At 32.5% G+C, this 12,918-nt stretch overlaps 1 pseudogene; it reads left to right on the forward strand.

Annotated features, from left to right (window-relative positions):
• Nucleotides 1-10,160: 10,160 nt before the first annotated feature.
• LOC118607397 lies at nucleotides 10,161-10,279 on the forward strand (annotated as a pseudogene).
• The last annotated feature ends 2,639 nt before the right edge of the window (nucleotides 10,280-12,918 follow it).

Raw genomic sequence — 12,918 nt, forward strand, 5'->3', positions numbered from 1 at the left:
TTTCCAAACGGCACCCTGACAATTTGTGCACAAAAAATAATTACTTAAAAGTATTATTTATTACTTTTTATTGTTATATTATATATTATATAAATATTAATATTTAAAAATAATTTTACAGAAAGAATAGAAAAAATTAATATAAATCAAACTAATCAACAATTCCAGGGCTGAAAAATGTTACGATATCAAAACTAAGCTGTTTTTCATCATAAAATGTTTATTCCATCACCAAGAAAGGCAACAAGGAAAATAATAACACAAAGTAATTTGCTCAACTTACTAAAATTCCACTGACACACATCTCCATTTTGTGTCAACCAAAACATATTATATGATTTATCCAATATATATGTGGTAAAAATAATTTGGTTTCTGATTAAATGTATATTTAGACGTATTATGTCATTACATTAAATACATTTTGCATAAGTAAAAAACACCTGTATTAGCAATATACTAAAAGTGTAATCATTCAATTTTCTGTCAAGATATTCATAGATAGTTTGTAAGACTATATTAGAGATAGACTTTTAGAAGTTTTTGTTTGTTTTTTTGTTTTGTGATCTATCTCATTCAAATTACCTTTTGTTCCTCCACTGACTTTTGCCTGTTGCTGTGTGCTTTCTAAGCAATACCTTTCTCTGAAATGATCCAATGTGTAAAAAATGGTTAATTCTATGAAAGTTTCACTGTACTTATTGAGAAAATTTACAAACTCTCTATATCCTTTACTCTCTTTTTTCATGCTTTTATTTTGTTCTTTGAAGATTCAGCTGCTGCCACTTAATGCGACTCACTTCTTTTTTAATGCTCCCATCTCATTTTTTATAATACTAACATCAATGCAAACTAGATGTTCCACCATATAATGTGATCTCCTTATAACTTACTTTTGGAGGACAGTTAATTTACTTTTTCCACAGAAGAAATATTATATCTTTTTCTTAGGAATCCACTAATCATATTTGAATTAAAAAATGATGTTTGGAAAATTACCAAAAGGATAATCATACCATCAAGAAACAAAATTACTCCCCTCTCAATAAAACTGCTGGTTATCTCACTTGAGAGCGTCCCAATTATAGCTACTGAGTAAGATCAAAGAAACCATTAGCGTCAGGGAAAGTAGGAAATAGAATAAGAACACTTTCACTTTTAATTTTTATGGTCCACCACATGTAGAATTAAATGGTACAAGATAATCTCAGATCTGCATTGGCAAATGTTTCTACCTATCAACATTCAATAGTGTTCTTCTCAGTTTTTAGATAAATGCAGTCATAAACATTGAACAAAAGGTTCTCATACTGAATGTATGGTGATAAAAGTAAAGATGTAGGATTATCCTTAGAAAAATGTGGTTAAAGACTTTTATGATCTATGCCACTTAAAGAAACAATCTGATATGGGCCATTTCAAAAACTTTTTGGAGGCCTTTCTAGCATCAAATTTTTTTAAAAAAATGTTTTTTAACTGACGACCTTGTCCTGCTGGTGCTTTAAGCACATTGGTAAAGACCACATGAAATGCCTCTACTATGTGTACTTTAAAACTATGCTCTCCAATCACAGCACTTACTTTTCTGTATAGAAATTGCATAATGGTTGTTCTCCCTAATCGGTGATGTGTATCTATTTTTCTTTCATTTTGTACAATTGCTTAATGTGATGTTAAGCACATAATAGACACTCAAAATTACTCATTTATTTCAGGAAACCTTGAATAACATTGAGTACTAAAGTTTTATAGGTGAACATAAAAAAATAGTAACCATGTTAAATTTTTTTTTTAACACAAAATTAATTCTAAGTATAGTCTGAAGTAGTATTTTAAAACTTGCATATTTCTAGGTACATTAGGTTTTCTATAACCTCTGGGTTTTCCTTTCATTTATTCATTCACTTATTTATTCAGTCTGTCAGTTATTCAATTGTTTAGCAAATATTACAGGATTAATATATACTATGCATCAGTTAATGCATTATTGATATAGCTGTGAGTAAAATGGACAACTTCATTTTAGTCATATTCTATTGAACACAGAGATAGACCAAAAACAAATACATGAGTTTAATGTAATTAATAGAGATTTGATTAAATGCTAAGAATAAAGTAGAATAAGCAAGACAACTCTTCTTAAATTGAATATATATTATTTCATATAAGAATATTAGGAAAAGGCTTCTTGGTATGGTAACATTTGAGCAGACACTAAAAGGAAATTAAAAAAAAAGAGCTTGAAAATTTTGGGTGAATATTTCACAGGTAGAGAAAAACACAATCGTCGAGGTAGAAATTTGCTTGAGACAACAAAAAAATTTAAATGAGAGTGAGAAAATACAAGTGGCAAAGAGGGAAAGAGGCAATAGATAGATTATGGGTTATAATAGTGGTTCAGATTTTGTATACTCTAGAATGCTATCACATATCCTTCTACTTTGTGAAATTATACCGCTCTTTCCAATTTTAATTTAAAAGTCACAACTTAAGAGAAGATTTCTCTGATCTACTGAAATGATCAACTCCTCCCCTTAGCCTATTTCATGATTACAACACATGCCATTTCATCAGAGCTGTGGTATTTTACATGTATTTATTTATATGATTATCTGCTAGATTATTGTCTATCTTATTAGAGATTCCAAGTTAGGTTAAGAACCTTGCATACTTTGCTCACAATTATCCCACTGACAACTTTAAACTCAGCACATAGAATATCCTCATTAAACACGAGGGGAAAAATCAACAAAAATATACAAACACACTGATATAGAGCAATAGGGCTCCACAAATAGACAATAATTCCCCAAAGGTAGAGCCATTATAGACTTACTGGAATCATTCTGGTTTTAAAATAACTAAAGTGTGGTTTTGTTGTTGTTGTTGTTGTTGTTGTTGTTGTTATTGTTTTGTTTTATTTTGTTTTTAAAAGCAAAGTTCCAGAGGCAGTTCTGGAACCAATTGTTCAGAACTGTACAAGCTAAAAGAGAATTCTAGAAACTGTTTATTTAGTTTGAACAGATGGCATTGCTTGTATAAAAATTACATGCTACATAAAAAAATAAAATGAGTTAAAATCAAATGACAAAATACCTTTGGATGGATTACCTATCTACCAATGGAGAAAATATTTTTATTTTTCTAATGATTGTAAAGCATTACTCAAATTATTTATTTTCTTGGTCTAATGTGAAGCATGGTCTTTTTTCAACTGACAGCAACATAAGGTATTTCTTATAAATAATCATTCTTTATTTTGTTCAACAAAAAATAAAATATATGGTATGCTACTTAATAAACCCTATTTAATAGATATTTAGATTTATTCACTCAAACTTTTAAATTAAGTATCACACTTCTAATCAATACACATTTTTAACATCAAATTAATGGAAAAGTTTCATAAGGGAAGTGTTTTCTAGAATCATCTTTTCTTTTTTTAAAATAAATTTTGGTATGTGAAAGTATATTTTGTTACTAATTACATGGATAACTCCTTCAATTGATATTCAGCATTTGTTACAGCTTAAGTAAAATACCTCCTGAAAAGACATAGGGAAACTGCTTTTCCCTGGAGGCTCTGCCGGTCACTAGCTGCTTGGCCTTGGGCAACACACAGGAGCATCCTGGATCCTGCTTTCCTCCTATCTCAGCTTTATGTGCTACTCTTGATTATTTCTAAGGCAACATTCAAATGCATGATTTCTGTAGTTTGATTTTCTAATTCAAAAATATACAGTATTAAGGCAATCATAGATTTTTTATCCCTGGAGTTTCTTTAATGGGAAAATTAAAATAGCTTAAAGAAAATAACAAAAAATATAAGTATAAAGGGTAAGTAGACCTGGGGATGATTTCCCAATTTGGACAATTTAGTTGCTGAGAGATTGTTTCCATGGTACACATTCTGTCAAAATCCCACAGAAAAGATGTCTATATTACCATTATTTGCTCTGACAATATCAGCTGTTAGCAGTCTTACGCTTTCTTTTCAAAACAGAGATTGAAGCGAGGACAAAGAATGAAATGTTGCAAACTCACTACTGTGCCAAAATTCAGTTTAAACTCATTATCATTTAAAAACTATAATCTTGTGCTCTCTCAAGATGAGCTACTCAGGGTTACTGCATTATTATCTTTCCTTAGAGACCATTAAAAAAAATTCTCTGCAGGGAAGTGAAGGCCAATAAAATCACCATCTCATCTATTTAAAACTGGACCATGTTTTATATTTCTACATATTAGATTTTGAAAGTATTTTCTATATTGAAAGTCATAATTATATTTATATGTATGTGTATATGTATGTATCAACATATGTGTATATATCCTATACATGTGTTACAAAGTCCGAATATTTAATAAAATTGTCCTCTGACATACTTTTTCCAGCTAATACTTAATCGTAGATAACTATTCAAGTAAATTAATTAAGATCTAACTTAGTCTTTTAAATATATAATTTTTATTATATATAATCATGTGTTTTTTAATCATGCTCTTGGAGCAACTGAAATTAGACAATGTATCATTCAACATATTTTGGTATACTACATGTAAGTAAATTGTTAAGTTCTGCCAAACAACTGTTTTGTTAAAATTATTCACTGTAGTGAAACCTGTGACTTATTGACTGCTTATTACTTCTTTTCTGAATTTGTGTTTTTCCATTTTATACCTGATATTTATACGAAGCACAGAATCTGAAAGAGCACAGTTTGCTTTAGTATATTTACCTTTAATACAATAATATATTCAAATTGAATGCTGCATTATGTTAATATCAATTCTGTTCTTTATGTGAGATATGTGAAACCTCATACTTAATTTAGATTCAAAAATATTTTTCAGTGATGAAATTAATATATCACGTTGCTGCATTTAATTTAATCTAAAATATTTTGATGTTCTAATCCAGATTCTTTGAATTTTGTCATCTATCCATATACAACATAGCAGCTAGGAAATACTGAGTTAAATTTTAAAATTAAATAAATACACAGCTCAAGCATATGCATTTCTTCCCATTTGAACTTTGGTAGAAATAACCTCTTCTAGGAATTATTGTGAATGTTTTTCGTTTGCTCTTAACCTGCTAGTTTCTTCTCTTATTCCCTGGTTTACATATCTCAACACTTGCATTTAGTGCTTGTATATCCTTCTATCTCCTACAATTTATTAATTTTTCTGACCCTGGTTCTCACTTATGTTTACTTTGGCTTATCACTGTATTTACAGCTTTATTTGATTTCTGATTTTGACATTCTCCTAAGGTCTTGTTTGGGTGGGAATCCTGCTACTCGAGGTTTTGAACTAAAGGCGCTGGCTAGCCAAAACCTTAGGCTTCAGAAGAAAAGAATTAATGTGACCATTTGCCATATTCTTGTTGACAAAATCGCACAGTTGGAAGAGAATAGTGAGTGAGCTATTCTCCATTCTCACTCCCCTCATTTCGTACAAAAATGCAGGCTCAGATTCTCTGTGAGTGGTGGCTTAGTCCAAAACTTAGTTGACATATTGTACTTCCAGTAAGTGAGAAATATTCCATTCTGGTACTTTCAACCACCAGAGACGGCTGGCGTAACAAATTTCAGTAATGTTTCACTACTAAGATGTCTGTACAAATATCCAGGACTCTTGTGGTTAATAAGAATAGATGTATTTTCTTTTATCTGTTTTATCAAACAGGGAGGAGATTTATATTCCTTTAAGAAATGCAAATCTTTTTCTTAGAAGGTTACAAGTACACTAGTCTCTAACAAGTAGTTACTTACCTCAGGGTAGAACAGTTTTCATAGTCCCCTGAGGGGAGGGCATTGTTGTAAGATTCTTAGCATACATTTCACCAGCTAAATTTATCTGCAATTTTAACACTATCTATAGGATTTAAAAAAAAAAAAAAATGAAAGTCATAATAGCCTTCAGGTGTAAATTCTAAATTTTTATCTCTAACTGAGCTAATTTTTCTACTTGATAAAATCATAATGAGTTAAAATGTCAAGAACTTTTTTCCTTCCTCCTCTCATGCAGGTGGCCTGTGGAAAGTGGTAACTCCCGTGTAAATAACATTGGTATTATTTCCTTCTTCTCACTGCTTCTGCCTTCCTGTACTTCTGTAGCGGAAGAAATGAGCTAAAGAAGTGTACCTGCTTCCTACTTGATCAGAAATTCCAGCCAGTCACTGGTGATTCTTTCTCTTTTAGGTAATGCTGCTTTCTTCTCTCTTATCCTTGCAGAAGGTAGTATGATGTTGTGTTTTGAACTCTGTCCCCCCTAAAATATATATGTGGCAGTCTTATGCCTCAGGAACTCAGTGTTACCTTATTTCGAGATAAGGTCTTTACATAGGTAACAAGTAAAAATGAGGTCATTCCGTGGGCCCTAATTTAATATGACTCATGTTCTTATGAAAAAGATAAATTTGACACAGAGACAAACATAGAGGAAGATGATGTGAAGCAACAGGGAGAAAGAAGATAATCTACAAGCCAGAGAGAGAGAGGCCTGGAACAGATCCATCCCTCTGTAAAAACAAACAAAAACTAAAAATAAGAAGCTTAATTCTCATTAATAAAAATGTTCTCTACTTTCCTTTTCTTAGAGCATTTTCTATAGAAAACTTGCAAGTATAAGTTCTTTCTCTGTCTCTTTGAAATGTATGTAAATTTTTTAGAAACTAAATATGCTTTTTGCCAGTGTTCTAACCAAGCTTGTCTTTTTTTAAGGACCTGGGAGCCATCTCTTTGAAATCCAATCAGGAAAGATAGCACTCAAATCTCCCACTAATGTGAGAGGGTACGGATCTAACTTCTATAGCTACCTTGCTCCACATGGCAAAACTGTCTCCTGTCATAAATATATGAGGAATTTGTTTTTTCTTTTTCTAAAGTCAATTAGCTAACAGAGATAGTCATCCCAATTACCATGTGAATCTTGAATAAACTATGTGTAAAAAATGGTGACATCGAATCTGTTTCTTTGAGGACTAATCATTGCTTATCTTGAGATTATGTATATAATGAGTTATATCTGCTTGCCTAAGTAAAAGGGTGAGATTTCTTTCTGTCTTTGCCACCTCTTAGCTGATTGTCTGTTAGAGCATTCTGCCTAGTGCTCTTTTAACAATGAAACTATGTCTGCACTATCTTTGCCGGGCAGTTTTCTGGGTTAGAAGAGGATTTCGTTTTGAATTATATTTCCATTATACCTCACAGCCCTCAGAAGGAACCAATACTGCCAATACCTTGATTTTAGCCTCTAAATGTTCAGAACTTACACAGATTAAATATCTATTGTTTAAAGATCCCCATACACTGGTACTATGTTAAGGCAGCTCTACCAAACCAACACAGATGTTAAGACTGGGTTTTATGTTTAAAGACTGGGAAACATTTTAAGATCTTAATCCTACTTTATTCAACTTCTATTAACGAAGTGGCCTACTTATTCTAAATACGTATTTCTCTTTAAAATTTCACGGAAGTGGGGCACTTTGACAATGCAGGATTCTGGTATTTATAGTATATCACTTTTCTAATACTCACACATTTTATAATTTATCATTCTAATATCATATGTGTATTAGAAAAGTGGTATAATACGTTGCACTTACTCCGTTAGAGATTAATGTCTCAGAAATATAACATTAACCTCTGTAAAAAAAATGCTCTACTTAAAAGTTTTTGCATGTCCACATGCCTGTCTGAGCCTTAAACCTTTCCAGAACTTGTTAAAAACTGAGCCTCGGTTTCATATTCACCCAAAATGTGTCATAATAACAAAAATGATCAGTTGAAAGAGGAATTTATTTTAATAACCAATCAAAAATGTCTGAAAATCTTATAACTGTTTGTTTTGGCCCTATATCCAACACCTACACTGAACAGTCAGAGAGAATTCCTAAAATCTCTCTAGGTAAATGTGAATATTTCCCAGAAAATTAATAAATTCAAGCTTGATATAAACTGTTTTATGTGTGTGTGTGAGGTTGTGTTTTTTACTCTTCAACACCTCAATTTATGGAGAATACTAGGGAGATAGGATGGTATATTTATCTTTCTATCCATGATGAGAAAGATCACAGTAAAAGAGCATCAGTTTGGCTGACTTTCCCACAACTTTTCATTGTTAAATGGACCTTTACTCTGAGTGCTACTATGGATAGGGACTGAGCAATTCTCTTCCTGCCCTAGCTCTCCAGGTGAGATGGAAATCTTTTGTCATTATTATGGATTAAATCCCTTATTAGGGATTAGGAGCCATAATAGAAGCAAGGGTGCACATCAGTGGAAAAGGCCTTGGATTTTTTGTCAGAACAAACATTTGGATGTATTCTGCCCCCTTTTTGCATGTTAACTCAAGCCACAGGGTGGTGTCAAATAAACACAAATCAAACCTAAATATGGAAATACTTAGGAGAAAGAGTGCTTTAAGGAAGAATGTCTCTATCTCAAAAAATCTACAAGTATCTTCAAACCAAATGGGAAAAAAAGCTTTTCTTTTATATGGTGAGGACAGGTAAAAAATATTAGCAGCAATTTATAAGAGAAAGTTGGACAAGCAAGGGAAAATTATCAGTAGGGTCTGAAAGGAATAGTCTCTCACTGTAGTTAATTTCTAGGACAAGCTGATAAGAAAGGCATGTTCCACTTTGTTGGCTTTTGCTCAGACTTAGAAGCACTTAGAATTCAGGGACCTGTATGGAGGAGAGAAGCCTGACTAACGTTTGGTTATGACAAAGCAGAGAGTAAGGAATAGACAATTGATAACATTCGGCCAGTGGAGATGGAAGCATTCCCTATTCCAGGAAATGTAGTTCCCATATTCAGAAGGGAATGATGATGGAAAGGGGCTACTTGACAGTTTTGCAGAGCAAACCCAATTTTACTAATACCAGCTCTTGCAGCAATCCAACCCTTTTCCTGTTGAGAAAACCCTGTGTTTGGAACATCACTAAAGTATTTCTTTAGGGAGTCACTTAAAGCACCCTCTACACTTTCAAGGCACAAAGCTGTGAAGTCTTACAATTAGTCCCTAGGGAAACACTGGTTTTGTTTGTCTTTGTTTTTGTTTTGTTTTGTTTTCAACAGTATATAAAAGCTTTCAATCTATTTGGGGGGGGGGGCAAGCAAACATATTTAATATTGACAAATAATTATCAAAGTATACTATACTTTAACAATGCTTTATTTTCCATGTATCTTGGTTATTTAAAATTGCATTTTACATGAAGCAACATAAGAAATTGCAAAACACTGTTTAAACAACTACTTTTGTCTCTTATGAATAAATGTCATTTTGTATACATGAAGTATTAAATGGCATATACTTTGATAATACAATAGTGTGAAACTTTTTATGTGTGGTTTTAAAGGTCCATTTAAAAATTTTTTTTCAAAGCTTTTCTTTCTCTATATTCCCATATTTATCTTTCTCTGTTTTAATTATTCCATTTAGTATAATACCTTGTACATCTATCCGTGTTGTTGCAAATGATAAGATTTCACTTTTCTATGGCTGAGTAATACTCCATTGTATATATGTACCACCTCTTCTTTATCTAATTGTCTATTGATGGGCACTTAGGTTGCTTTCATATTTTGGCTATTGTAAATAATCCTGCAGTGAATCCTGCATATGGGTGCATAGATCTTTACAAATTAGAGTTTTGGTTTTCTTTGGATAAATATCCAGAAGTACCATCACTGGGTCAAATGATAGTTCTATTTTTAATTTTTTGAGGAACCTCCAAATTGTTTTTCATAGTGCTGAACCAATTTGCAATCCCATCAATAGTACATAAAGGTTCTCTTTTCTCCACAGCCTCACCGACACTTGTTGCTTTTTGACTTATTGATGAAAGCCATTCTGACAGGTGTGAAGTGATATCTCATTGTAATTTCAATTTGCATTTCTCTGATGATTATGACCGTGAGCATCTTTTCATATGTCTATTGGCCATGTGTATTTCCTCTTTGGAGAAATACCTATTCAGGTCTTCTGCCCATTTTTTAATTGGATTGTTTGTTTTTTTATTGTTGTTGTTGTTATTGCATTATATGAGTTCTTCATAAATTTGGATATTAAACCCTTGCAGGTAGTAAAGGTCTATTTTTAATTATTCATTATGACTGTATTTAGTTATATTTATAACATAAGTCTATGGCCATGCCACCTTGAACATGCTCCATCTCATCTGATCTCGAAAGCTAAGCAGGGTCAGGCCTGGTTAGTACTTGGATGGGAGACCACCTAGGAATATCAGCTGCTGTAGGCATTAAAAATAAATAAAATATAACATAAAAGTTAACATAGTACTCAGTCATATTTGTAGAACATAGGACAATAAAGTACAATCCAAAAAATTCATTAATGCAGAATGTCACAATCAACCGTATGCATAGAAGTATCTAGGTAATCTATGAGGCCTCTGTATACACGATGCATGAATATTTGCCAGGTTGCTTTAAAATGATATATTTTTCATACTTTTATTTAAATGAAATATACTTGAAAATGTACAGGTGACATTATAAGCAAGAAAATGCCTTAGATTCTTAAGTTTAATGAAGAATGGTATTTTATCTTCCCTGTGACTTGTATTTACCACCGATTTGAACTGTTATTACATTGCCTTTAACTTAATAGTCCTTAAACTTGTTGTAAACACTGGTATATAGCAATCTTAATGAATAAATAAACATATGTTTAGTCTTATCTTTTTGATAAGACTACTCAAAACTAACACATATATAAAAAATAAAACTACTCAGTATCTATCAATTAAACACTTAACTATTATAATTTTTTTTAATGGAAATAGTAGTGTCCTAAAATCTTCTAGCATTGATTTGAGCTAGATACAACAATCAGATTTGGGCTCATGCTGGTCTTCTATAATAGCCAACAATAGAGCATTGTTTAAAAAATATATATCTGTGCCTTGCGCCTTGTCATGTTGGCATATTATGGATAACTGAAAGCTCAGACAAAATACTGATGTTTTCAAAAGCCATTGTCACCTGCAAACACCTCAGCATGAATTCATTCCCGATATTAAGAATCTTATGCCTAAGCAGAGTACTATAGAGATGAGAGATGACAGAGATGAAAGCAATAATATGATCACTGGAAAAGGTGCTGAGCTACGATTCAGTGGTGACTAAGTGATACGACATTAGGCAAGTTATTTTACATTTAAATTTCACAGCCTCCATTTTTGCAAAGGGCTAATCTATGTACTCATATTACATTTGTAGGATGTTGATCATATTGTTTCAAAATAGGGTATTATTAACCTAGCCTTCATCCTGACCTCTATGTAGGAGATAAATAACCAGCAAAAATTCAAAAGTCATAATTTTCCTTGCAAAAAAAAAAAAAAAAGAATATTATAAAATTTAGGTGGTTCCGGTCCACAGTACATACTTGGATACCCATGAAGCCAAATGTGTCTCAAATTAAGAAATTTCATGTTTCAAAATCGAATTTGATGCATATACTGTATATTCATTATTGCAACACCTAACTGAATTTATAATATGTATACGATGACACATGGGTATTCCTTTAAATGAAATAAAGACTATAAATACTTCATATCTATTCAGGTCTTCTCTTTTTTTGATCAGAAAATTTGATTTTACAAAACATTTATTTCACAATGGCAGTTGTTAGAACCTTGTTTCACATAGTTTCACACATCACAGAGTAAAATATCTACTTTGCCTTTTAAAAATGAAGTCAGAAATTTTCAGAAAATTCTGTACTTTTGGAGAAAAACTTGGCATTTCTAGGGACTTGTGTTTATTCTCTATCATGTAGATAAAAACTATTGGATATAATTAACCAGTTTAAGAAGCAATGTCTCAGTGTTCAGTGTAAAAATCAAATCATGTAAGAGATAGGAAAGAGTATTTAAACACACACCAGTCAGCGTAAATAGCTAAGTAATTGCACAAATAAATGTGATATTCAATAACATGGTTTGATTGAGAAGGGAGGAACAGCGAAGCTCAGAATCAGAAATAAACTGGGAAATGTTAGGAAGGAGGGGGGATTGAGCATCAGAGAGATTGCTAAGGGGAGAGGAGATTGTTATAAAAAAGAGAAAAATTAAAAGAAAATAGATGTGCCCTGAAGATACTTTTTCCTTCCCTCAAGTCATAGTATTATTAAGGCTTGATTTCATTTCTGGTAAAACCATGCTATGGCTTGTTAAATTTGATTACTAAAGGAAAAAGTACAAAAATATGGTAATTTGTGTTATACTTATTTAAAGTAGATTTCAAAAGTTCTTATAAAAAGATAGCAATAAAAATACTTTAAATGACTAAAAAAATTCAAATCATTTTAAGGTATTTTTCTTGGTGACATTAATAATGTATAATGATTTAGAAGACTAAATGTAAGAATCCTAGGTGATTTATGAAAGTGACTATTTTATACTTTGTTTTTAACTCTATGTTAGTGATAGACCTGTCTCCGGACACCCCAGAGGCTTGACAAAGGAGCAAGTGTGGCTGTTCTCCAGCCCTCACTCTGGCACCACACAACTATCTTTCCCCGTATGTCGCTTGTGCCTCTTGAACTGCTCACCCTCCTCTAGCACCCAGGTTGAGTGTCTGGAAGCAAGTGAGTCTCTGTGTGGGACCTTCTTTCTCCCCTGTCCAACCAGAGTCCCCACTGGTTTTTAGAGCCAAGTTTTGTGGGAACTCCTCCTTCTGGGACTGGAACCCTAGGCTGGGGATCCCCTATGTGAGGCTAGGGCTTTTCATTCTGCAGACACGCTGTCCTTTCCAGTGCTCAAACACCACGCACGGGTGCATGACCAGTATACTTCATGTCTCCGCCCCTTCTACCAGTCTCAATGTGGCTTTTTCTTTATATAATCAGAAATCTGTTACGATCAAGTAG

The sequence above is a fragment of the Rousettus aegyptiacus genome, unplaced genomic scaffold (genome assembly GCF_014176215.1).
Source record: "Rousettus aegyptiacus isolate mRouAeg1 unplaced genomic scaffold, mRouAeg1.p scaffold_m13_p_8, whole genome shotgun sequence".
In the NCBI taxonomy this organism is placed as follows: Eukaryota; Metazoa; Chordata; class Mammalia; order Chiroptera; family Pteropodidae; genus Rousettus; species Rousettus aegyptiacus.